Source organism: Parasteatoda tepidariorum, chromosome 3, assembly GCF_043381705.1.
Source record: "Parasteatoda tepidariorum isolate YZ-2023 chromosome 3, CAS_Ptep_4.0, whole genome shotgun sequence".
Classification (NCBI taxonomy): Eukaryota; Metazoa; Arthropoda; class Arachnida; order Araneae; family Theridiidae; genus Parasteatoda; species Parasteatoda tepidariorum.
Window position 1 is genome coordinate 32,138,218 of NC_092206.1, and position 27,151 is coordinate 32,165,368.

Here is a 27,151-nt window from a genome sequence, read left to right on the forward strand (position 1 = left end):
CAGTATTGTTTGTTTCTACGATCCAAGATATTTATTGTTGACATTAGAGAGAGGTTTAGATCGGCTTCTATTTACTTTTTAACGCATATCTAGGAAAATATTCTTCGATTTGTGTGTAGCTCGGTTATTATTTAAGAATTTTTCAAGTATCCATTTTGATCCATCTTTATAATTGCATTAGCAAAAAAAAAAATTTATTGATTAAAAAACCTTTATTAAGAATTTTTTGCCGGATTTTTTATGAAGCAAAAACAATTCATGGACAAAAATATTAAATTTCTGAAGTTAACTGCATATAACATAGTAAATAAAACTAATAAATTTCTATGTTTCGAATTATTTCTTGCACAATTATTTTTCTGAGAGATATGAACATTAGGCGCAAGTTTAAGTTGTCTTTCATGCATTTTTTGTTGTATCTGAGAAAATATTATGTCGTCGGATATAATTGTGATAATATTTCATACCTATTTAATAAAAAGCATTTTTTTAATGTCCTTAGTAGACCATTTATAAAAAAAAAAAATCTTAGGTTAAGGCTGCTCAATTTCTAGACAAACGACCTGATCTTGGCAATGTGGTCAGTATATCGCATCGAATGGCTTTGTTTTCTCAGACAATCTAGTACCTATCGATCGAAAGGTGGACTTCAAGTCGACAGCAGTCAACTCTCAAAATCAACTACAAATTTATAATAAAATAAAAGTAATATAGTCTGCTTCGTTCAAAGATGTGCCATAGTTTCCAGTTTCCAACTATATTCAAATAAGAAGGAAATTATATTCTAGGGGAGGAGTACATTGGTCAATTTCAGATATGATTATTCACGTATGATTATGATTCAAATATGATTATGATGACATTTTAATTTAAAACTTTATAGTATATTTGATCATTTTCAGCAAATAACAAGTTTTAATTGACTTCTTTATTCTCTTTTAACAATTAATTATTAATAATAATTATAATATTTTGTGTTGTATAATTAAATATTTAACGTTTAAATTTGAACTAAAAAATTAATGACGTGAAATATGCATAAAATCAGTTTATTCCTTCCTCCATACTTTATTTCGTAATATTTCAATGCTTTATTTCTTAATACTTCATTACTTTATTCCTTCCTTCATACTTTATTTCTTAATATTTCATTACTTTATTTCTTGATACTTCATTATTTTATTCCTTCCTCCATTCTTTATTTCTTAATATTTCATTGCTTTATTTCTTCCTACTTCATTACTTTATTCCTTCCTCCATACTTTATTTCTTATTATTTCATTGCTTTATTTCATGATACTTCATTACTTTATTCCTTCCTTCATACTTTATTTCTTAATATCTCATTGCTTTATTTCTTGATACTTCATTACTTTATTCCTTCCTTCATACTTTATTTCTTAATATTTCATTGCTTTATTACTTCATGCTTCATTACTTTATTCCTTCCTAATTCGTTACTTTATTCATACTTCATTACTTTATTCATGCTTCATTACTCACTTTATTAACATACAAAAGTTTAAATAAAATAAAGAAAAGAATAATTTTTTGTATACTGTTCCTTTTTATGCACTTATTTACAAAGAAATATTAAAATAGCTGTTTCAATTTACTTACTTATTTATATTCATCAATTACAAAATAAAAGATCAGAATAATAATAAATATTTCCATTAATGTATATTCTTTATTTTTCGCTTGTTCTCTTTTTGATAATTTCGTGTTTTATTTAATGATCGAAAATTTAAAAATACATAAATAAGCACATTTTATTACTTATTTTGATAGAAATTAATCTATTTTTCGAAAAAATTTCAATAATTACCTCTCATACTCAATTAAAAATGTTGAAACAGTCACAATAAGTTTAAATTTCCTTTTAAAATACATAGCGCAGTAATTTGATGCATAGTACTACAAACATAAACTGAGTTTAACCAAACTGCATAAGACATTAATTGGGTTACATAAATTCATACACCATCTTTTAAAGAAAAAAAAATAATTCAATTAATTTAAATTGCTTAAATATATTTATCTTCATTAAAATGAAATTTAACAATTACATTTCATGATTTTCTCAAAATATCTATTAAAATATTTCTCACTGATTGAATAATAATTTAAAATATGCAAATAATTACAGTCAATTTTGAAATGAATTGTTAAGACTAAGGAATGAACTGCGTTCGTATAATAGAACGTGTTTTAGATTTTAAACATAATTGATTGCTTTAGAGTAATTCCTGTAATTTTTCAATTTACTCTAACGTATGTTTTCAGAAAAGTGTTTTAAAGTAACAGAACAGTTTGTAATTGTAGTTAAAGTGATCAAAATTTGCAATTACATTGCAAATGCAAAAACATATTTATTGAAATTAAATAATACTTCTTAAATTATTTTCTTTCGTAAAATTTTTATAATGGCTGATGCATATTAAATGATCATTTTTCTTGTAGGTTAAGTGAGTTTAATTATTTTTGAGTGAATTATATAATATTTAAGGGGGAATTACGCAAAATGACGTAATAAATAGATACTGTTTCAGAATTGCTTTTAAAAAGTAAAATTTAATTATAAGTTATGCTTGTTTGTCGGGGGGGGGGAATAAAAACCAATTTTTAAGAGTACAAAATTTTCTTAATTAAAATTTTTTCACATTAGATGGGAAAGTAAATATCATTCATTAGTTTTCAGGAAATCACGTAACAACATATTTTTCATCATTCAAATATTTTAGAATACTTTTTCTACAATTTCAAACTTTTAATATTTATAAGCTTTTAATATAATCAGACCGAATTAGGTGATTGTCGGCTCTCACTAGTGAATGTCAACAACCTCATAGTCACTTTAGCAAATGTTGAAAATGTATGCTATAGATCTGATTTAATTTAATTTATTTTTCAATATAATATTTATTCGTTATTTTAATATCCGATAAGCATGGATAAATGAAAAACACCAGTTTTGGGAATGCCAGGTTCGGTGCCAAGTGCCGGTATTCTCCATCTCTTATGTTTTTTAAGATAAAAAAGTGTTTGCCGCCATTTCAAGCACTGACGTTCTTTTTTTTTTAAAGTACAATTTTTGTTACTCACTAAACGCATGTTTTTTTTGTTGCAAAGTTAGTAACATTCTAAAGTAACATTTTACCGATACTCTCTATACTGATTTTTTTAAACATTTGTTGCCATTGCCCATGCACAGTTTCCCCGATATTTCTAACTATTATGTTTTTTGAAAGTTCTGTGCTATTGCCTGCTATTTACTTAACCGGTATTACCTATACTGATATTTTTTGAGTTTAAGTTTCAATGACTGGTACGAATTTGAGCTGTTTTCCCAAGTCTATTGTTTTTCTTAACCTCTTTTAATCGGGTATCGTATATACAAAAAAGAAAAACATTGAAATATCAATAAATAAATTAATATCAAATTGCTCATAATAAATATTTTGGACATTCTCCTACTCGACTTGATTGCCGACTCGCCGGTGAAAATCAACATTCTTCAAACTTTGTTCCTTCACAGTAAAATATATAATTTAAAAAAACGGAAATAAAGTCCTTTTCCCTCCATTTTTTTCATCGTTTGAATTTTGCATAAAAAGAATACTAAGATACGTTTTCATAATTTTCTCCTCTTGTAATTAAAATAATCTTCATTGATACGCATTGATCTTTCTCTAGAATTTGACAGTTAATTATCTCAGCAATTTTTCTTACATATCCACACCTCACATATAATCAAAACATATAAATTCAACTAGAAATTGATAGAAAACTTCGAAGAAAATGAAGACGGTGTTATTTTATTAGTCTAGAAACGTTTTTTATCTTCAGAAATCTCATTACTTTTATTACACAAGGCATTTATTTCTTATTATAAAGTAAAAAAAAAGAACGAAACAAAATTCGATTAACTTATCAGTCTGTAATGCTCGCGAAATAGTGCATAAAAAGAAAGTTTTGATTTGTATATCAGTTGAAGCCGTTGAAGTAAATGGAAAATCTATTAATATTTGTTGACCGTTTTCCTTCTTTGGAATGAGTATGGAAGACTGTTCCATTCATAAAATTGGGTAAACTATATGTCTTGTTGTGGTAAAAGATGGAAATCACATCAGGTGTAGCAAAAGTGAAATTGATGGTTTATGGTAACATCATCTGTCACATGCTTTCAAATTTCTATGTTTACTGTTTTGATGCCTGTGTCTGGTACAATGTTTTTTTCTATTTTTTCGAAGTTTTAAAAAACCTTCTGAATTTAGATCTTTTAAGAAAAAATAAGTTGGAAAGATTAAATGTTGATTAAATTTTTCTATTTGTACTTAAAACATTTTGTAGTCTTGTAAATAGTGCACTATAAAAATTGTATACTCAAGTTTAACAAAACTTTCCTCGTTTTTTTCTCTCAAAAGAGTTTCTATACTCTTACGGAATATTTCGCATGCTTGTTTTAAAATAGAAATTTTTTCAAAAACATTCAGCTTAATGCATTATATTAACAGAATTGATAATTACTGTGGGAGTGTAATATGATGACGAAATCAACCTTCATCTATCAAAAGCCACTCCAAGTTAGAACCGAGTTAACACGACCTATATGCTAGTGAATTAGAGTTTTATTCTTTCAATGAGATAAAATTCTCACCAGAATTTTATCTGTTCACTGTTTCGATGAATGGATATCACTAGTTGATTAATTGTTGTCGTTGCGAAAGACTCGGAGCTCTGTATTAATTTCACCGGATTTTTGAGCGCTGGTGGCGAGAGATATATCAAGTTCATGGTTGGGCTAGTGGTCGTTCCTGTGTTTCTTTTAGTAGTCGAGAGTGTACAAACTAGTTCAGTGGTGTGTGGTCGAGACAGAGTAGCAATAGTGCGAGGAGGACAATGGCGCAGACACAACTAGCATGTCAACTGTTGAATGTATACCATCCATCGAAGTAGGTACGTCCAAAATGAAACGGGCGTTTCTGTCAAAATAGGCGTGTTCAGATCACGTTCGAAGGTCACCGATGTGGGGGATAGTATGCCAACGATGTCAATCTTTATCTATGAAAAGATACCTCATGATAAAATATTGGACATGGACATGAATTTGGCCGAAGTACCTGCCCACGAATGTGGGCACTTCACTTCTTCATCTGATTTCTGGCCCTAGGGCAACTGAGATTAGTGGCTTTAGGTTCAGGGGGGGGAGGTATTGGAGATTTACTAACATAAGGTTAGTTATCTGTAGTGAAATTATCTGGGAAGGTCCTTGAGTCAATAGCATGTAATAGCAATGGATAGTAAAAAATATGTACAAGATTATTTACAGAATTAGTAGTAATGAAAATAAAAGAAATATCATATATTTACATAATATCATAATTTATATAACTTGAAGTTTGTATTATTTAGAGAGATCCTCTGTTATAACGATGACCCGGTCGTCCCGGTGTTCGACAGCTCGTGCCGGGTTGCTCATCGTACTAGTTTTAATAGACCTACAGCTTGCCCGGACTTCTAGTTTGTTGATTTGAGATGATAAAATCGAGTTAACAAGTCTTACTAGTGAATTGGAATTTTATTTTTGTAGTGGTAGATACATTGCAAAGAAAAAAAGGAGTATACGTGAAGGAATTATCAGTCAACACAAGGATTCAGAGCTGGGAGATTTGATTAAATGGTATCGCTCAAATAACTGCACTACTATGCAAAGATTGTTAATATTTTAAAATCAGATACTAAATGGTTGGTTGGTTTTAATGCCACTTGCTACACGGGCAAGCCTGCTTGGTGAAACCGAGCAAATTTAAGGCAGAGTGTACGATTCTTGTTTTTCAGTGGCTCCATCTATGGCCAAGAACTTGACTTCGCCACATCATACGTCACACCTGTTTATAAGGCGGACAAATTCATACATCCATTCATTCATCCACAGATCATAATTTTGACCTGAATCAGAGAACGATCTATCTCCAATCCAGTATCCCCAGAGATATTGGTTAATCGCACTGGGGTGAAACACAGAGGTGAAAACAATTTCAACAATTATTTGAGAGTATGATGCCTGCAAATGACGTAGTGTGGCTATCTAGATCTTGATTTGTTGTTCAAACGTGGCATTTGTTAGTGTTATCAACAGTTCTTTCCATTCTATTTCGAGTAAGCCAAAGCCATCATTCTTCATACGCGTTCTCTTAGACCCATTCTATATTCTTTCACAAAGATTTCATTTCTATTACTGAATATTTCTTACTTAGTACAAAGACAGGCGTGAAGCCATGTCGAGCATAAACAAACTAGTTATGCATCGAAATTGCTAGGTACTCGAAACAAAAATATGTCACGGTTACAATAAAATGCGCAAACAAATAATAAATTTAAGTTAGGTAAAAGTCGTACAAGATAAATAATTATATTTTAGCAAATTTGATGTGCGATATGGTGTTATATTTAATTAACTTCACGTTAATTAACATTCACGTCATTAATCACACATTACACGTCATTAATCACGTCATTAATCACATTAACAATTCACGTCATTAATCACGTCATTAACTCGACTTTAACACGCCATTTTGCTTATACGCGTTCTGCTGGTGTTGAGGTCATCAGTTACATGTCTGGGTATCAATAATCTTCTTCTTGAAGTGAAAGTACCCAATTTAAGTATAAAATGATTATCAAAAGTCTAAAAATTCAACTCAAGGATAGATGAATAGCCAAAAACCACATTTTTTCCTGAGAAATTCTCTTTTTCGACTGAACACAGTTTATCAAGCATACTATTAAATATTATCAATAGATTTTTTGTAAATTTCTGATGAAAATTATATATTTTCTGAAATACTTCAAGATAAAATTTGCTAAATATTAAGAGCACAATTAATTGAAAAAATGCCATTGGCGTGAAAAAACTGAACAGAATGAAGTTCCTTGGACCACCTTAGTTAATTAATTGTAAAAAGATTCAATCTGAATTTTAAATGAAATAGGATTTTAATTTGAACTAAAATTCAAATGTAACGAATATTCAACCGATGGAATTTATCATTCAATATTGATAATAGTTATGTTAAAATTTGTATTTTTCACAACGCAAAGGATACTTCAAGCATTAATAAATAAAATAATAATAAGTATAAAATTTCTTTTTTTTTTTTGCGTAGAATTATAGTTAAATAAATTGCTACTATTTTAAATAAGCTTTAAATTCTTGAATCGAAAATATTCTTGGATATTTAATGTCTTCATAGGTATAGCAAAATAAGCTGAAAAAAAAGGATCCAAGCTGAGAAAAAAATTCTGGCAAGATTAATGTACTGCATGATAATTATTTCTCTGGTAAAGGAAACCTTAATTCTGATAAATAAAGCCAAACTATATGTAAAAAAACCATTCATTTTATTTCTCCATTCCATTAACAATTCGTTTAAACCATTCATTTAGTATATTTTCCCCTTCATATTACAGCGATTAACCAGGTGTTCTGGTTTTCAAAATTATTGTCCTTATTTACACACATCTTGCAGAAAATAATATTATTTAAAAAAAACTGACAAACAAATTTTTTGACATGCTTTAAGGTATCAACAAATTTTACCGAATTTTATAACATATCATAAGCCATATTTCATTGTTAATTTTACCAAAATCATTACCAATTTTTTTTGTTCCCATAGATACAGAAACACAACAAACGCTACCATATTCTGTAGTTTTGACTATACTTTTTTTTAGGGTAAAAAATACAATCCCGAAATTTGAATTAAATATGATTTTAATTTGAATTTAACGTAATGAGGCTTCAACTGATTGAATATATTATTTAATATTAATAATATAAAATAACAACGATGTAGAAATTTGTATACCTCTCAAATCAAAGGATCATTCAAGCATTAATAATATTACAATATTAATAGATAAATGCAAAATTTTTTTTGCATAAAATTATCGCTAAAAATTACTAATATTTTAAACAAGTTCTAAAATTTTGCATATAAAATCTTCTTATATATAGCAAAATAAACAAAAAAAAAGTATATTTCTTTACCTTATGTATTATTTATATTATTATTACCTTAATTAAATAATTCCAAAAATCTGAAGAGGGAAGATATTACTTGATCAAAAAACTTCAATTGCTTCAAAAATATATATATTGGGAAAAACAGTCGACTCGCACTCAAAAATATGCGCTTATTTTCAAGACTTGACAGACTTCAATGAGAAGAAACCAAAGTGATCTGAAATATAAAGAGTTAGTTGTCTACTAAACATGGAAAATAAAAGTGAGAACAAAACTATAAAAACCTCCAACCTATTTACCACAATGTTTGAATCTTGTTCATAAAACGGATTTTGACAATGCCAAAATCGCTTCTTCCCTTGTCATGTCACCTTATCTTAATATTTTGATGCCCTTTTTATTCATTTGAATACTGATTCTCTTGCTAACGACATTAGTTTCTCATCACCTGTCCATTGCGAGTGGGGATGCATTTTACCCTAATTTTCCCCTCTCAGCTTCAGTTATTTTTCTTGTTCCATTTTATTACATTTATTTTCTGTCTCTCTGGGCTACTAAGGTTTTTATAACTTTGTTTCTCAGCTTTATTTTTCATTTTTTGTTGGCAACTTTACTTTTTATATTTCAAATCACTTTTGCTTTTTTCTTATTCACGTCTAGCAAGTCTCGAAAATGGGTGTCTGAACATGGTCTTGAACATGTTGATTGTTATTCCAACGTATATATCTATTTTAAAACTAATGAATTTCTTTAATGAACTGATATTTACCTTATTGCAATTTCTCCCCTGATCTTGTGAGTTAATGACCAGCATTTATCGAAAAAGAATATGTAGTTATATTTAAAGAAAGACCATCTTTGTGTCTGATTTGACAATGCGTAAATCCATAGGCGTCATATTTCTAATTTTTTTCCTGATTATCACAGCAAACACAATTGGATGATTTTATAACTACGTGAAAGTAAAGTCAATAAATCATAAGTTATTCAGAACGATATTTTTCCTGGCTCACCAAAAACGTAAATAATTTTCGTAAAGCTATTTATAAAATTACAGAAAATATTGGAATACAATGATCAACATTAAATCCTCAGATTGTTAAAAAGATATTTTGCATTAAACTTTTGGATCCTTTTACCACAGTTTATATAAAAAATTGATACACCAAAAGAAATAAACAATGAAAATGTAGCTTTTATGTTACTAAGAGAAATTATATACTGATGGCATTGCTATTGCTTAGAAATTACTCGACCTGTATCAATCGAAAAAGCAATAAAGATGTCATGTATTGATCGTCTGAAGTAGTACTTGTCGGTAACTGGAAGGGTACAGTCCTGGATTATGTCCTAATGTAAAAATACTTAAAATATCTATTCTATCTTCTCTAGCACAGACACAGCTTAACAAGATGCTCGGAGAAAAAAATTCTTTTAAAATTAGTGTGTCTTTATAGTAATGACAATTCTCGTAAAAAAACATAATTAGGGTTAATAAAATCCAAAAATATTAAACTGTTCAATAGGTTATTTCGGTTCGTTTAAAAGGTAACGGTTTGCCAGAAATTATGGCGTTCAAATTGTTGTTCTTATTTCCGCGTATTCTGCAAAAATTACGTAACGAAAAACTAAATTTAACCGAATAAATGGTTTGTATGACGTCCTCTAAAGTATTATAAGAAATTTAAAAAAAATTGTCTAATTTACTGAATTTTATTACAGATTATAAAATCATGTATTGGCAATTTGAATAAAATTATTACCAAAGCGTCTCGGTAAAAATTACCGTTTTGGTGTTCGCCTAGAGGAAGAAGCCCGGTAGTAGTTCTAGTAGTTTTGTCCTTTTTTTCTCAGTGTATGGTTTTTATGTGCTCTTTTAATACCCATTTTACGGAAAAAGTTATTAAACTTCTTGAAATGTTCGATATAATTACTTAAAATATGCTTGGTTTTTCTTAAATGTCCTTGATATTAGGAAACGTAATGAACGCGTTTAACATAATGCTAATTACTTACAAAACGTAATGTGAATCCTATCAAAACCAAAATGTATGCATAATTCTACCAAAAAAAAGAAATTCAACTGTACTTTTCAAATCTTTTGTGGCGTGCAATAACGTAAGATTATAGGTAATTTTTTTTTAAAGTCAAGAATAAAATCCCAAGCAACTTTAAGTATTTCTTGCATACTTCAATTATAAATGTCTTTGTTCTACGTCTTTATTAAACATGCTCGTACACCTAGAACATGGTACGACTGGTCGTACTGACAACAAATCATAATTCTCATGTCATCTATCAGGACTACTTGAGAATTACGAAAATTTAAAATCAGGATAGAAACAAGAAAGCAAGTACCCAATGAATAAATTGAATACGATGATAGCTGATATTTTTCTTGTTTCTTATCTGTTTTTATGTTTTCTGACTAAGAGCACCACGTTTTCGATGCACGAAGGAAGGTTTTCTTCTATTTCGATTATGAACACCCTTTTCCTGATATTTAAATGATATGCTTTTTTTTCCCTCATCTTTAGGAAAAAAATTCATTCTGAAGATAGCCTGACAGATGCGCTAAGTTAATGCTGGGTGTTAATGGAAAAAAATCCAAAAAAAATTTAAACTGAATGTAATTTCTAGTAAAAATATCAACTGCAATACATGAATATTTACAAATATTTTGACAAAAGTAATGGCTATATTTATATATTTCACTCTTGACTAAATAAATAAAGTATTGTAAAAAAGCATATTTTCCATAAAAATATTGCTTGAGGGGTCATTTCTCTAGACTGAAACGGAAACTTACATTACATTTTAGAGTATCAATAAAAAGAATTAAACGTGCATCAAGAAAAAAAAAGTAATTTTTCACAACCGAATGAGTGTAATTTTAAGTAAGCTTGGAGGAAACATTTCCCAATATTCTTTAGTAATCCTGAAAGATCAAGTATTTTACCAGGCCTCTCTTGAAAAGCCGCATTGTCCTTCTTGTTTGGCATTTGCGTCAAAGACAACAAAAGAGAATTTCTTTCACCAGAAAAGCAATAAGTGTTTTTATAACCTAAAATGTTTATGTAACATGAAAGAAATTTAATATGTTATACTTTATTCTGGAATGTACTGCTTTTTGATGATAGCGAGATTCTACTAGCCGGTTTTCAAAATTTCAGGAACTACAAGTATGGAAATACACACTGAAGTCTTGCCTTTAAGTATCGTTTTGTAAACTGTTTCAGAAAATAAAGACAATGATTTGATACAAAGGAATGATAAAAAATCTAAGATTAGGATATATAGGATACGTTTTAAAAGTTACTAAGATGGTTGTGTTAATTTTTGTGCAGTATTATTTGATTAATTTTAACTGATTTTAAATTTAATCAAAAAGATTCCGTTAATTTTAGTTGAGAAACATAAAGGAAGAATTGTTTATTATTTTTCTTGAAATTGCAACTTTTGCAGGACTCAGTTTCAATAATTTAGATTGATTTTTAAAGCACTTCCAGGAAAAAAAGAAAGTTGGTTTTCAAAATAATAACAGTAAAAAAAATTCTCCTTTGAGAGACAGCAAAAAAATTTGATTTTTTGAAGCACTTCCAAAGAAAAATGATTTTAAAGCACTTCTCTTCCCCCTCCCCCCAAGAAAAAGATTACAAAAAAAAAAGAAAAAAAAAGAAAAAAAAATGAGGCTTGAGTTTTGAGGTATTTCCGTTTCCCTCAAAAAATTAGGTTTAATTTTCAAAAACATCTTAAAAAATAGGTTCATTCCTAAAACATTTCCATGGAAAAAAAAATTGGCTGGATTTTAAGAAATCTCTACAAATAAAGTAGAGTGGACTTACAATGTTTCAGCCAAAAACATAATAATATGTTTGCTTTTGAAGCACTTGAGTACTTCAAATTTAAATAATATCTACGTGTACTGCCTTTATTAAAATAATCGTCTAGTCTTTAAGATAGACAAATATATAAAATTTTAAGAGGAAAAAGGGAGGGAAAGGTAGGAAAAGTGAACTAGTGAAATACGATTTTCGAAAATACAGTTAACGGGACGAGATTTTTTCTTAATCAAGACTTTTGCGATGTGGCGTGATTTTTATTTTCTATCAAATATTTTTATATATATAGATATTTTTTTCTTAAAAAACATGTTTTGAAATGAAACTGTGCAGTCATATTTGTTTTTCTTCATATTCAATTGGTTTTCGTTCAGTTCTCACTTTCATATTTGTTCAAGTTCTCGTTTCTAATCTCGCAGAATTCAACTAAAAAAAGAAACGAAAAAAAGAAATCATTCAGAGTATTAAAACATTGTACAAACTAAGCTATTCTAAAATTTAGTCTTGTTGGAATGGTTTTCGTTTCGCTTAAAAAATCTAATAGGGCAGGGAATTTCACATTGATGATACGAAGAGTTTTCTTCGTCCGAATACCACTTTGATATCTGGTGGGGCAGTTTTTTTTTAGAGATATTTTTTTTTTATAAAAAAGTAACGCTTAGTGGCTGTCACAGATATATTAAATAATTCTTTCTTGATTACCACTATTGCACTACTCTTGGCCCAAAAGAAGTCTTACATGCTACCAACATTTTAACTATATGACTGATATTTCAAATTTCTTATTATACATAGTAAATAAATTTTTCTTAATTTCTTTAAAAAAAAAAGCTCCCACAGTAGTGGAGGTTGGCAGGTCGTGCAAGATCAATAAATTGTTACATATTTTAAAAAAAACTATGCACATTTTAAATCAATAATTTGTATTAATGTTTTAGTTCATAAATTATTTACTTATAATTGGTTTAACACACATTCAATCACATCCGTTCTTTTATTGTGTTTGTTTTAAATACACGAGATATTTCGTTATAATTGACTATTTGTTATAATTTATTCAGTGTGCATTGTAACCGCACCTGTTCTTTAAGAGCTCTTTTGAAAAAATAAACTACCAAAATATCCATATGAGGCTGCAGAGTAGAAAATATGCTTCTAATTTAAGTATGGAAAAAATTAAAAGAAAAAAATTACGAAATACTATTGAGGAAAATGGTAATCAAAACCTGTTTTAGTGGCCAAGTAAAATTGAAGGAGATAGAAATTGGTTCTTTTAAATACGAGTAACTGTAAACGAATTGCTCTTTGAAAGAACGGAAAAAAAAGGAAAGGTTTTTTAAAAGGAAACAATTTGAACTGTTCTTAATTATTGTATCCAAAAATAGATAGACTGCGAGTTAAAACATCCTCCATACCCATCCACACATGAAGAGTTTTGACTGTCCTGCACTTACCAATTTGTGACATTGGACTATTATAACACGATTCTCTCATTCTCACATAGATGGCAGCACCATAAAGCTGCTAGACAGAAAAAGTCTAGTATTTCCTATCTCTTACGATAGGTGAAACAATCAGATATACTAATAAACCACATTCCACTGCACATTAGATAAATGAGAACACTACCACATTCTATCTCCAATTCCCATTACCTATAATGACAATCCTGACACCGATGTCCAGATAAATTTCTATGTATCTATTTCTATGTAAGTATGATCTTAAAATCTTGCTAGTCGTAAATGGTTTAAAAACCGTATAGCTTTGAATTCATGTTTTCTTACCCTTACTAGCTGTAAATGGTTTCAAAACCGTAAAGGTAATAAATAATTTTCACCATAAACTTTACGGTTTTTTGATGAACAGACTGCTACCGGTTTTTTTAACCGTAATTTTAGAATGCATATTCTAACAGTGTAGGTTGATTTTGATAACTCTTTTTTGCTTAAACATCAATTTGTGATACATTGAAAGTAAATATTTTGTACGAGACATCATTAGATATGTATTAGTGATTGTGAGTATACGCACCAGGTATATACTTAAAGATTTTTTGCAACTTTCAAACAATGGTTTCTTGATCCAATATTTTATTGAAACACTATAGTTATGATAAATCTTTTCAATTTCTAGAAACACAAATACAAGTCTTAATTCTGAAAACGTTTGTTTCTTTCTTTCTTTCCCTTTTTTTTTTATCATTTTTTTGGAAAAAAAAAACATTCTCCCGGCAGGAAATTAAATCATTCCCCGTTGATCAAATTGAATAAGTCATGAATTCGACTTTACGTGAATGTGGTAAAATTCATTGCTAAACTTATTTTTCAATTGAACAAGTCCCTAATACAAGAATAGAAAGAGAAAAAAAAATCCATGTTCCCACGGGCGAACATACAAACTTTGACATCGTAGGTGTGATAACCAATCGTTATGTCAGTTACTCATGACGTCACAATGCTAACTCCTCCTTCGCGCGGCGAATTCTGCGATATAAAATGAACGTGATTTCATAAGGATTTGGTCTGTTTTGTTCCCTAACTCAACTTTAACTGTCAAAACAAATATTTTGTCCTGTAGTACAGATAGTCCTTGATAAGAAATAATTTGTCCTGCTAAAATAAATTTCGTAAGTATTTTTAGCTTGTAAGCTTTTCTAAAAATTTAAGTTAGTAAATTATTTTCGTAAATGTTGATCATGTACAGTGAATTTAAATGATTATGAACGGAATCTTTCTTTAATTAAAAATTATTGCTTTGTCTATTTTTATTAAATTTTTAAAGCTTTAAGAAGAAATAGTTTTTTCTTAGAATCATTGTTGAAAATAACTGGTTTTATGAGAGTTAGCTAATTGAAAATGGTAAAAAAAAAAGCGAAATTCATTAGATTAGAAAGCATGTTAACTAACATGCATAATAAAAAACGTATAAACATATAAATCAGCTAATCTCTTTTTTATTTGGTGTAGAAATTTAATTAGAACTTGACATAGTTTTGTAATTGAAAGGTTTAAAATAACTTAATCATAAGGTAGAATTTCAAAACAAAAAGAATGTTTTCTTTTGCGAAAAATGTCAAATGTACTTACAGGATATACTTATAGGATGAAAATAAGATTCTTAAAACTTGTTAAAAACCCATTTGACGTTAATACTAAAGATCAGGCTGATGCAAAAAATAAATGTTTGGTAAAATTGTTGCTTATTGTTATCCTTCTACAACCCCTCCACTTAATTTTTTTTCTTTATTTTTTTTGCTACACAAATTTAACCTTATTAACAGAAAAAATTCATCTTTCTTTGAATTTTTCGACTTATTTCACCAGTAAATTACTAATAGAATACCTTTAAATTACTACTTCCATGTAATATTAAAAATTTCAGGCATTTACAAAAATGAATTTTCTAATTATCTGATTTTGCGTCTATTTGATTATACTCCTTCGAAGATTTATTTTTAAAATCTTCACTATCCATTTCAAAAAAATTATGAAATGAAATATCCATCAGTACCACAAAAATCAATTTAAAATAACATGATTTATAAGAAAAACGCATTGAAGGATACAGAACAACTTGAAATTCAACAGCTAAAATAACAATAACTTGTACAACAATAAAAATTAGAAAGGATTTTTATTTTAATTAATTAAAATATTTTTATTGATTTCAATGATATCGGCAACTTTAAACTCCTTTTCAAAGCTATAATTTCCAATTTTTTAAAAAAAAAATTATCAACGCTCTTAGAAATTTGGGAGACGCGTTGGACAAAATCGTTCAAATTTTCTACAACTTTAATATTGTGCTAAACTTCACCACATTATCTGCTTTATTATAATCAACTACATGATATTAAACCAAAATTTGTGTAGAAATTTTATTTAATTTTATTAATTTTTAAGGAGGTAGCAATTTTGCACCGTATTATGGCTTCTGGTACCGATGTTATAGCTCAACGTTCAACCGATTTTTTTTTAAAAAAGGAAAGAAGATAGTTTAAACAATATTAAATAGGCAACATGTTACATTCTTTTCAACTTGCGAAACATTTTCCACATTTATTGGTTCCCCATAAAACAAAAATATTGCAAAAGCTTAAAAGCTGTTCACAAAGTAACTAATCAAAATGTAAGGAACTATTGAAAAAATTTTCAAAATAACAAGGAAGACGTAAAAGACAAAGTGTAAGGGCTTCAAGGTTTAGAATATTTAAATAAATAAAGTTTCTTTTTTGTTGGTGAAATTCGTAAGTTAAAATACTAAAATAAGGAAATTCAAGTGCTTGAAATTTTCAATATTATAGTTTAAAATATTTTTTACCTCTTCTTTAACATAGCAAAATTGTATGGGGAATATTTTTTCTTTTCTTACGAGAGTTCAGTATGATCTCGAGTAAATTAAATTGAAGATTTAGAGGTTAGAATTAATAACCCATATCTTATAGAAGTTTCTATTTCCTACTGTAAATATTTACATATATCCAGGAAACGTTTTCATTCTGTCCTAGTCATGTTTAGCAAAGCGTTTTCCAATTTGAAATATAAATAGTAAATACATTTTATTTGAATACAAAAACTTTTACTGTATCACTTTGTACTCTATAAGTCATCAGTTTCTTTAAATTAAAATTTTTGGATGTTTTAAGGGTCTCTTTAAATTCTATCAATAAGATCCTTTATATTTAAATGCTTGCTATTTTAAATAGTCATGTTACAAAAAAAAGGAAGATAGAAATGCTTTTTTTAAAAAAAATTATAATGCTTAAAAAGTACTCCCTGGAAAATATCTATTCAGGATTGAATTATAATATAGATATTTTTGAAGCTAAAAAACCGCACATTTGCAGCAATCTTAATAAGTTAACTCTAGATATTCTTTCGTTCAATCCAATGATTATATAATATTGGATAAGCAAGTTTAAAAAGGATTTACTTGCTCGATATGTTTAAATATGAAATATTATTGAGGCTGTATAATATTGGTTGTAATTGTGTTGGCAATAATACGGTTTAGGTTGATGAAAATATCTAATGGTATAGGGCTAATAGCGGGCGTTTCAAGCCCAAATAAACCACTGATATCAAGGAAGGAAATTCTTGGATTTCAGTTTTTGGCCAACACTATAGGCAACAATATGACTTTTTAAGGCCCTAGTTTTGCGTTTTTCCTGAAAGATTTGTTAATTAAAATTCTTCACCTTAACATCTTAGGATGAATTATTCACTTAAACGTTATTTTGCACTTTATATACTACTTTTTTATCGCATTCACAATTTTTTCTGATTTTATGCACTTTTGAATGCACTTGTTTCGTTATGTAGCCTTTTACTTATTTCATGTACTTTAATACAATAAACTTGTACTATTACCTGATTGAAAACTTCATTCGCTTCAAAAATAATTATTTTGATTTTATTATTTAATGATGATTAATATTATATTTTATTTAATGGCTACTTTTGAAGTGATTGAAGTTTTCAATCAGGTAATAATACAAGTTTATTTTATTAAAGTACATGGAATTAGTAAAAGGTCGCTTCAAAAATAACCATTAAAATATAATAATAATCATCATTAAATAATAACATCCAAATAATTATTTTTGAAGCGAATTATATTTTTAATATAATTCGTTTAGCGAATAATTATTTTTAATAGCGAATAATTATATATAATTATGAATAGCGAATTATTATATATAATTATGAATAGTAAATTATTACATGTAATTATGAAACGAATAATTATCTTTGAAGTGAATGAAGTTTTCAATCAGGTAATAATACAAGCTTATTTTATTAAGGTACATGGAATTAGCAAAAGGTCGCTTCAAAAGTAACCATTAAATAAAATATAATAATAATCATCATTAAATAATAAAATCAAAATAATTACTTTCGAAGCGAATTATTTAAAAGCGTTTTCAATCAGAAAATATCTTAACGCTTCTGTTTCCTGGGATTATTTATTTAAATTTGTAGTATATTTCTTACCATTTGATTTGTTTTATATAATTCATTATTTCGTTGTATGGGCCATTGAATCCCAGATTCAATTAAATTTTCTGTAGTTTTTTATTTAGATGTCGCATTTTATAATAAAATAACTACTTAGAAATCAATACTTATTTGATAAATAAGTTATAATGTAACTTAATTTTCTATGGAATTTTTTTCGTGCAACCTTCTAAATAAATGACAGTTAATATTTTTAACATTTAATTAAAAATCAGTCAATTTTTAACACTTCATCTGGTTGTGAGCAGTTGAGGGGTCATGGATCTAAGACCTGATCAACTTTGTGACAAATGATTTTGTGGTCTCATAATATTAATCACAGATCAGCGTTCGCCTTCCAAAGAGATGAACTGGGTTCGAATTCCAAGCGATGGCTGAATCCGCATCCGGCTTGCACCGCCCACAGTGCTGACGCATGCAGTGAAATATCCTCAGTGGTAGACGGATCATGGAGTCCATTTACCCTCAGGGGAGGTTCTCGTGGTCTTCTTCTCCGCATAACGCAAATTTGGGTTAGTTCCATCAAAAAGTCGTCCAGGAAAGCAAAATTTCTCTCAATACTAGATTCAGGAGTTCCCTTGTCTTCTCGATTTGGTTCAAAATTACAAGGCTGCGGAGTTGAAAATTAGTAGTAGTAGACCCCCCAAAATTATGTCATCTGTTCAACAACAGTTGTAAAAAAATATCCCAATGAGTGTTTGCCTCCCAAAGAGGTGAAAATCCTAGCGATGGGTGGTTGAATCGAATTCCGCACACGGCTCTCACCGACCACAGTGCTGACGTAAAATAATCTCAATAGTAGACGGATTGCGGGATAGAGTCCCCTTGCCTGTCAGGTTAACTGTGGGAAGTTTTCGTGATTTTGTTACTCAAATGCGGATTAGGTCCATCAAAAAGTCCTCCATGAAGGCAAATTTCTCCCAATACTTGATCCAGGAGTTCCATTTTCTTCTGGATTGGGCTCAAAATTACAAGAATACGGAGTTGAATATTGGTAGTCCCAAACTAGAAATTCGGTCTGCCGTAATATTTTTATTTCATTTTACTGTTATAAAATAAAATAAAAACATGTAATTACAGAGTCGTGGTGGATCAGGGAGTAGAGCGTTCGCCTCCCAATGAAGTGACCTAGGTCTAATCCCAGTGTTGGCTGGTTGATACAAATTCTGTTCCCGGGTCGCACAGATCACTGTTCTAACACAAATTATCCTTAGTGGTTGATGGATCATACGTTAGAATTCCTTTGCCGTCGGGCTAACCATGGGAGATATTCTCTACACTTGACGCAAATGAGGGTAACTTCCACCAGAAAGTCCACCACGAAGGCCTGTTCCAATGTTTTATCCAGGAGTTCCCTACTCTTCTTTGTTGCATTCAAAATTACAATGCTATGGAGTTACATAATTGTAGTGGTAAATTCAAAATAGGGCCAACGTCGGTTATAAAATAGAATTATTTAAATAAAATAGATTGTTTTTTACTCTGTTTTTTCATTCATGTAACCTTGCAGCCAACTGTTCTCAAGAATTGCAGGCAAAATATCATACGGAAATTAAAAAAAAAATATTTCCCTAACCACCTCTTTTAATTTATTTGAATACATTTTAATAATGTCAATAAAATAAATATACAAGGCTTGAAAATTAATGTAAAAAAAAGGTAATATTTGATCCATTATTTAAAAGATACATTTTAAGGAAATCTTTTTCAGAAATTCATAAATAATTGAAAATGACTTTTCTGAATTTTTTTAATTTTCTTACACTAATCTCCATACTTTCTCGCAAAATAAAAAAAAAATCAAAGATAGTTTAATAAAACTCGAATTCTCGGTTTTTCAAACTACAGTACAGAACCCGTTATCCGGAAATCAGAAAACCGGAAAACCAAAAACCGGAACGAAANAAATAAAAAAAAAATCAAAGATAGTTTAATAAAACTCGAATTCTCGGTTTTTCAAACTATAAACAAAATTCACATTATTAAATTGGGGAAGATGTTCTGTTTGAACTTTCAAATTTTAAAACGTAGTTACATAAATAATTACCAAAAGAATTGTTCGCTTTACCTGTATAGAATTCTTCGCTTACCATTTATAGCTAAACTCTATCAATGAAAATTAAATTATTTCTCTGTTGTGAAGCAAAGGTTATTGCTGTTGTTGAATATTTTGAAAATTTTGAAAGCTCTAACTCGTTAGGATTCAATTGTTTCGTCGAAAATAATAGCTTATACGAAAAATAATTTAAAATGTAGGAATATGCGATGTAAAAAGAACAATGTAAAAATTTAAATCATCGTGTGTGCCATTATCTCATGTATTTCTTCGAGATTATTTAAAATGTGAAACTAAATTTAAATTTTTTTCTTGTGTTCAAATTATATTTTACGAAATGCATTTTATATAATATCAATAAAAGCAGGTAAATATATAATATCTATTCCAACGAGTAAATTATGTTACATTTATATGTTACACATAATCTGTGACTGCAAGTGCATTAAATTTTAATAAAATTATAATTTGAATAAAAATTTTCAAATCAAGTCTGATTTTAGAATATCAGAAAAATATTATTTCCATTTAGTGTTCTAATTAAGATTTCTAATTCAAAATTCAAACAACACAAAAAATATTAACGTTTCATAACTACAGATTGATGTGTTTACCGACAAAAGAAATATGATTAGAATCTAACAAGTTATAAACATACATTAGTTAACGAGATAGAAATTTGCTATATTTTAAGATATTTGCTCTCATAACGATTTTTAAACGTATGAATTTTTAAAATCTATCAATTTCCCAAGTTAATTTAAGAGTTATTATATATTTTCTCAAAATAATTTTAACGCAACTACTGCATGAAATATAACTGTTCATTTAAAATAACTGTTTGTTAAACAGCTAAAAGACGTAAATTAAATACACACTGGTACGATAAAAGACGATTGATGGCGTATTATTATATAACCGAGACAATGCAATAATGCAATTATCCATTACTTATTATGCATTAAAGTGCATTCGGACAGAATAAACTTCTTTTAAGTTTCTGAAAATACCTCAAACTTCCTGAAATTATTTCAAAGAGTCCAAAAACTATAATGCTGAAAATTCGTTCAAACAATTAAAACAGTAGTTGCTGTACTTTTATTGCATTTCATGCAAAAATTAGTACCTAAAACATGTGCTCAACTGATATTTAGTTTCAGCTCAAAGTTAGTTGTTATCCAATTACTCATTGTAATTTTAAAATTATTTGAATTCCAGAGGACTCTGTTTTAACTCTCTTTACATTCCAACCCCCACGTGAAATCTGTAATTATTTCGTGATGGTTTCAGTTGAAAACATTTTTATTTTGATTTTTGCATCAAAATGAAAACGTTTTCAATCAAAAGGTCCATAAATGTTTCAGTGTACTATAACAGATTTGGTTTCAAAAATTGATTCAGTTTGTTCCACTGATTTGTATTTTTTATCAGGATATTATTTTTTAAAAAATTGTTTCACTTATATGGCTTTAATTTTAAAGTTCCTATGCATTGTATAATGGTCTTATCATATAAGCTTCCGTACGATTACAAAAAGACAAAATGAGCTGTCGTGATATATATTTCATTTTAAATTCAGTATTATATGGAATATTTTTTAAATTTGGTTACAGCTCAAAATGCTTATTTAGAAAACTAGACACTGCTCATAGTTCATGTTTATAAAAATGGAATAGCGCGGGGTGCAACTCAAACTGCACGTTTACGAAAATGGACATAGCTCAAAAAGCGCGTTTAGGAAAATGGAAACAGCTCAAAATGCTTATTTACAAAAATTGTCATAACTCACAATTCATGCTTAAGAAAACGGGAACAGCTCAAAATGTGTGTAGACAAAAATAGGCTCAGCTACAAATGCGCGTATCAGAAAATGGACAATGCATTTATGAGTACTGCTCCTATTTATAGCGCTTGAACCAATAAGTCCAAATGGATTCGAAAAATGATACCGTCTATTTGCATAAATCGCTAGTTACAATTTTTTAAATAAGTCTTTTTGAAAAGACTATATTGGCAGACAGTTGTGTTCACAAGGTTGACAGCGGAAAATGATAATATTATAAATTTATAAAACTGGTAGTAAATTTACGTTTTAATAATTTAAAATTTTAAAACTCACTTTAACGCTTAGTTCTGGACGGGTTCTGAATAGGATATAAGTTCTGAATAGGATATAAGTTCTGAATAGTATATAAGTTCTGAATAGGACGAAATCACATAAAAATTTACATAGGCGCACCGAACACGAAGTCTAAGACTTAGCACCGTAATGATTGTGCTTAGTGCTTAAATAAGNTGGGTAGAGGTCATTTCTACCTCTTTTGATGAAGGGTTCATTTTATCTCCTTCAGTTGGTTTTTCCCTAGTTTCCTTTTCTTTTGCAGAAAGGTCTACTTTGGGATTTTCACCTGCAAATGCAGTAATTTGAGTTGTATTTTTGTCATTTTCAGCCATAAATTACCTCAAATAAAAAGCTCAGGTAAAGAAAGTCAGCCCAGCATTGCCTGAGTTACTGGGTAAGGCAATTACTCTAGATGTTCGCCAGTCAAACTAGAGGCTCCGTTAAGACACTATAACCGCAGTGCCATTCACCCAAGGCACGGGTCGCGTAACACCTGGGTTACGGGAGTTGGTTCGCGACCTCCTATTTGTTATTCAGAGGCTATCCTGTCAGCACTACAGGACATTCGGCTATCCACCACCTGCCGTCGCGCCTGGTAGCCGCTCAAGCCCCAGGGGTAAATACTTTAGTAGGAATGCGTGGTATTTATTTTTAATACGAAGAAAATAGTTTACTTTCGATAGCATGCAAGGATAAGTTTTCAAATTCCTTTAGTATAAGAAATTCAAAACAGGAACCCAATACTGTTTTAATTTTTAATGTACACAATGGACTTTCGTTTCAAACTATTGAATAAAATTGATTTAGAGGTTAAGAAGCACAAGGAGAAGGAAATTTTATTTACTTTTAAAAGGGATTTCAAAATCTAAATATTTGTTATATGCAAACGAATGTTTTTATTTTCTTAACCTATCTGACTGAGAATCATCTACTTTTTTAATACAAAAAGATCTTTTTTAATATTTTTTTAGTTTACTTTCACTGAATCCTAGGTATGCAGTTTAGAAAAATAAGAACTTACGTGCAATGTTTTCCAAACACTGATATTGTTTTTGGATTGTTTTTTATGTCTACTATGATTCACCCCGAGGTTGAATTTTTGCAAATCATTAAGTACTGATAACCTTGTCCCAGAAATTTTGAACTTTTCTCCATTACTGTTCGAGTTAAATTAAGATACATTATTTTTCACGTTTCTAGGGTGATACTTCCTGATTTTCTCTAAAAAAAGACGAAAATAACATTTAAACCATTGTACATTTCTTTTAAATTATGTAACTACATTGTGTGACAATATTTGTTGTTCAGTTATTAACTTTTTTCAATTATAAATTGAATAAATGGCATTTTGAAAATATTTCATTTAAATACTGAGCTAGGGTTAAATATTCTAAAGGAGCCACATACAGTGGTAAGCAATAAATGGAAGGTGAGGCTATTAATGCTGGATAGTGTTAGATATTTTATTTTTTGTACATCTCTGCTACAACATGGATTTGCAAGGTAAAGTGTGTACTATATTACGCATCACATCCGGGAAAGTGTCACAATGGCCCGCAGAAACGAAATTTTTTTCTGAATTCTTCTATAATGACAGCTGGAATTAAAAATGTTTTTTAAGTTGTTGTTGTTTCTACTGCGACTTGCCACACGGACAAGCCTAAATTTAAGACAGAGAGTACATTTCTTGCTTTTCAGTGGCGCCATCTATGGCCAAGAATTTGACTTCTGCCACACCATACGTCACACCCGTTTACAGGGAGGATCCATTCATTCATCCACAGATCGTAGTTTTGATCTGAATCAGAGAACGATCGATCTCCAATCCAGTACCCCCAGAGGTTTTGATTTGTTATAGAAACATGAAAGACTTTTGAGACTCGACAGATTTAACGTGCATCAGTCACTTTACTACACGGGAAGTCTTCGGCCGGTGGGGTTTGAACTCACGAACTCTCGGACATTGGCCCAGCGCCCTACCGACCAGGCTATCCCGGTAGCGTTTTTTAAGTGAATATAAGTAATGTTAATTGCAATTCTTGCGTGCCACCGCAATACCTTGCCCGTGTGACCTAGTTGCGCTAGTTCCAGAGGCTGACTATTTTTGCTTTATCTTCTTTACGGATCACTACAATTTTGCAAGAAAACCTATTTTCGCTTTAAATTATTTTGACAGTTTTTTGTCACAATTTGTTCTTATAATTTCATAATTAAATTTTCATAGAAGCTTTTTAATTTCAGAGCAGAATTAATTTTTTTCCTTTAAGGATAAAATTGAGCATCACTGTAAATAAAGGATACTAAAAATTCGAAATTTTTTCTTCACTATTGACGATATTATTTTCTGAGATGTGGTCTGCCCAAACTTCGTCAAATTGGGAAAATTTCTATCTTCACTTTTGTGAGAATAAAAATTTTATCAAAAGTGCATCGATCAACAGTTTATTAAAACAACATAAAATAATAGAGAATGAACCGAATAGATTAAATGCTTTAATTTCGTTCCATTCCGTAATCTACAGCAGATGACTCTAAAGTAAGTTAAAAATAGATTAATCGCAAATAGAATGCTCTCAAAATACATACTTAAGACCAAAAATAGTTGAGAATTAACGTTTCACGTCATTTTAAATCCCACGTGATTTTAAGATGAAATGATTATCAAAAATAACCTCATTCAGCTAAAAGATTGTTAAAGTGTTAAACCGGAGTTTTGCTTCTGAAAGTGAGCTGAGTTGTAAGATTTTTTTCTTCACAAAAGTTAGCTTTAAAAAACTCGTTTTATAAAAAGTTTTCTCACTGTTAAATATGGAAGAACTTAAAAAAATTAGGTTGAATAATGAAGTACTGAAATTTAAAGGAGTATCTCTATCCATTAGCTCGATATCAGACAAAGTAAAGCGAATACATGCTACCGAGCTTCATCATCAACTGATCAACAATACATCAGCCAATAATCTTATTAACCCTAATGGAGTTTATTTTTATTACATTTATTCACCCCAATACTTTGAAACTCATAGAAAAAACATATTACCCAAAACAACAATCTACTTTAAATTATGCAGTCCATCTTGCGTTTTGATAAACAGCTTGTTTTTATTTTACCTTAATTTTTAAAAAAATAAACTTTTTAAAGATTGGTATGCATAGGTAAACGATAATTATGTTTGGTTGTTACCTTGCTCTATATCACTTAAAGGCAATCCGCTCTGACGGTATCGCAATCCTTTCCTAAAATTTCTCCAAGTCCAATCATTTCCCGAATCCTCTAGCAAAACTTTAACAATCCGACTGGTAGATACAATAGATTTAAATAGTAGACACTCTACGGTTTATTATGCCGTATTACTGTCATACTTCTAAATGATTACATGATGAACGAATGTTATGTTAAGGACATGAAAAAATGAAATAAATGAAAATTCCTACATTAAGCCACTCAGGTGGCCAAGTGGTCAGCGTGCCTGACTGCGAAGCCAATGGTTGCGGGTTCGAATCCCACTTAGGGCATGTATGTTTCTCTCTGTGTTGTGTGACGTGTGAACGGGCATCAGCTGCAGTGTGGCGTGGCGAGGCAATGAACGAGAGACCAGTGTTGAAAAAAACCGTTGACTGCCGTTGAAAAAAATGCTCTTTAAACGATGAGAAATTCTTTTGCAGCATTTTGTCCGGGAAGGTACTTAAAAAGTTTATAAACTTCCACTAAATAACAGTAAAACGCACAGGTTAATCTTATTGCCTATCAAGGAAATCGTTATATTTTTTTATTAAAGTAGCTTTCTTGATCAATTTAAAAATACGACTCATCTGTACATTGATCCATGTCCAATAAAAAAAAAAGTATTTTCTCTATGTGTTATAAAGACTTTATGAAGACTTGATTTAAAATGCAATTGACGAAGCGAATAATTTTCAGGTTCCAATCTATAAATCAACTGTATTTTTAAAGTAAAAAAAAAGTTCTTCAAAACCCTTGCAATCATAATATATTTTTTAAAAGGGAAAACAGCCTATAAAACCAAAGGTCTGGAATAAAATGTAATTTCATTATATGCACCAAGGAGTTCAAAAAACGAAGTTGTAAAATATCTTCATGGTATTTTGTTCTATACTGTAATAATGCCGATCTTATATTGTCTTATGTCATTCCTAAATCGAAATACAAATCGAGTTTTATTTTACATTTCAAAGATCTCGCGTACAAGGCTCATTGAGTAAAAATTGAAGAAAAAAAATGTGTAAAGTAAATTTGTTTTTAGAACAAAAATATTTTTGTGAAAATATATCGCAATGCGATTATGAGAAACAATATCATCATTTTTCTTGGGTGGTTAGAAATTGAATTTAACCATAACGGGATGGTGAAATAGGAAAAAAAAAACCTTTTCTTTTGATCTGTTACAGTTTTAATATATTCCAATAGTAACTGGAACATTTTTAAAGTTAGAAAATAAAGAGTTTGATTTGTAAAGCTTACAAAGTAAAATAATAAAGGAATAATAAAAATATAATGCGGTAAATGTCTTGGAGTAAAATTAAATTTTAACCGAAAGTTTAATTTCTATTGGTTAAAATGTATTTATTTTAGTTATTTAATTTGTAGACTTATATACGTTGAATAAATATGAATACTTCTTTTAAAATATAATATTTTATTGAAATTTACTTATATTTTCCGTTATAGGAAACTCCTACATGAGCGGTTTTAGGCTTTCTTTTTCAATTATAGTGAAATATTTTAGCTTAAAAGAAGTCAAGAAATTGATTATGTTGATAAAACTAAAAGTGAAGTTGATTGGAAAACCAGTCGATGTATTTCATTTAATGTTTCTCGAAGTAAGATTTTAAATGAAAGAAAAAAACTTAGTATACATTTCTTTCGGTTCTATAAGGGAAGAAATGTTTCATTATAAAGACCAGTTTTCATTTTCATTATCATTCCACTCAGTGAAATACTTCTCAAAAATCCCAGATATTTTTTAATAAAAATTCCAAGAAGTATAAGATGCATTTACAATTATTAACTGAAATATCAGTATATTTTCTTCATTGAAATATCGGGAACTTTGATTA

The 27,151-nt window shown here is 29.3% G+C and overlaps 1 protein-coding gene and 1 long non-coding RNA gene across 2 annotated transcripts in view; one reads left to right on the plus strand and one right to left on the minus strand.

Annotated features, from left to right (window-relative positions):
- Nucleotides 1-27,151, minus strand: part of LOC107439942 (WD repeat-containing protein 86) — an 84,450-nt gene that overhangs the window by 42,083 nt on the left and 15,216 nt on the right. The gene's annotated exons all lie outside the window — the stretch shown is intronic.
- LOC139425140 (uncharacterized) overlaps nucleotides 14,371-27,151 on the plus strand; it is a 44,052-nt gene continuing 31,271 nt past the window's right edge. The window contains exon 1 of the long non-coding RNA XR_011636373.1: nucleotides 14,371-14,506. This is a non-coding gene — a long non-coding RNA (uncharacterized lncRNA). The remainder of the gene's footprint in view (nucleotides 14,507-27,151) is intronic.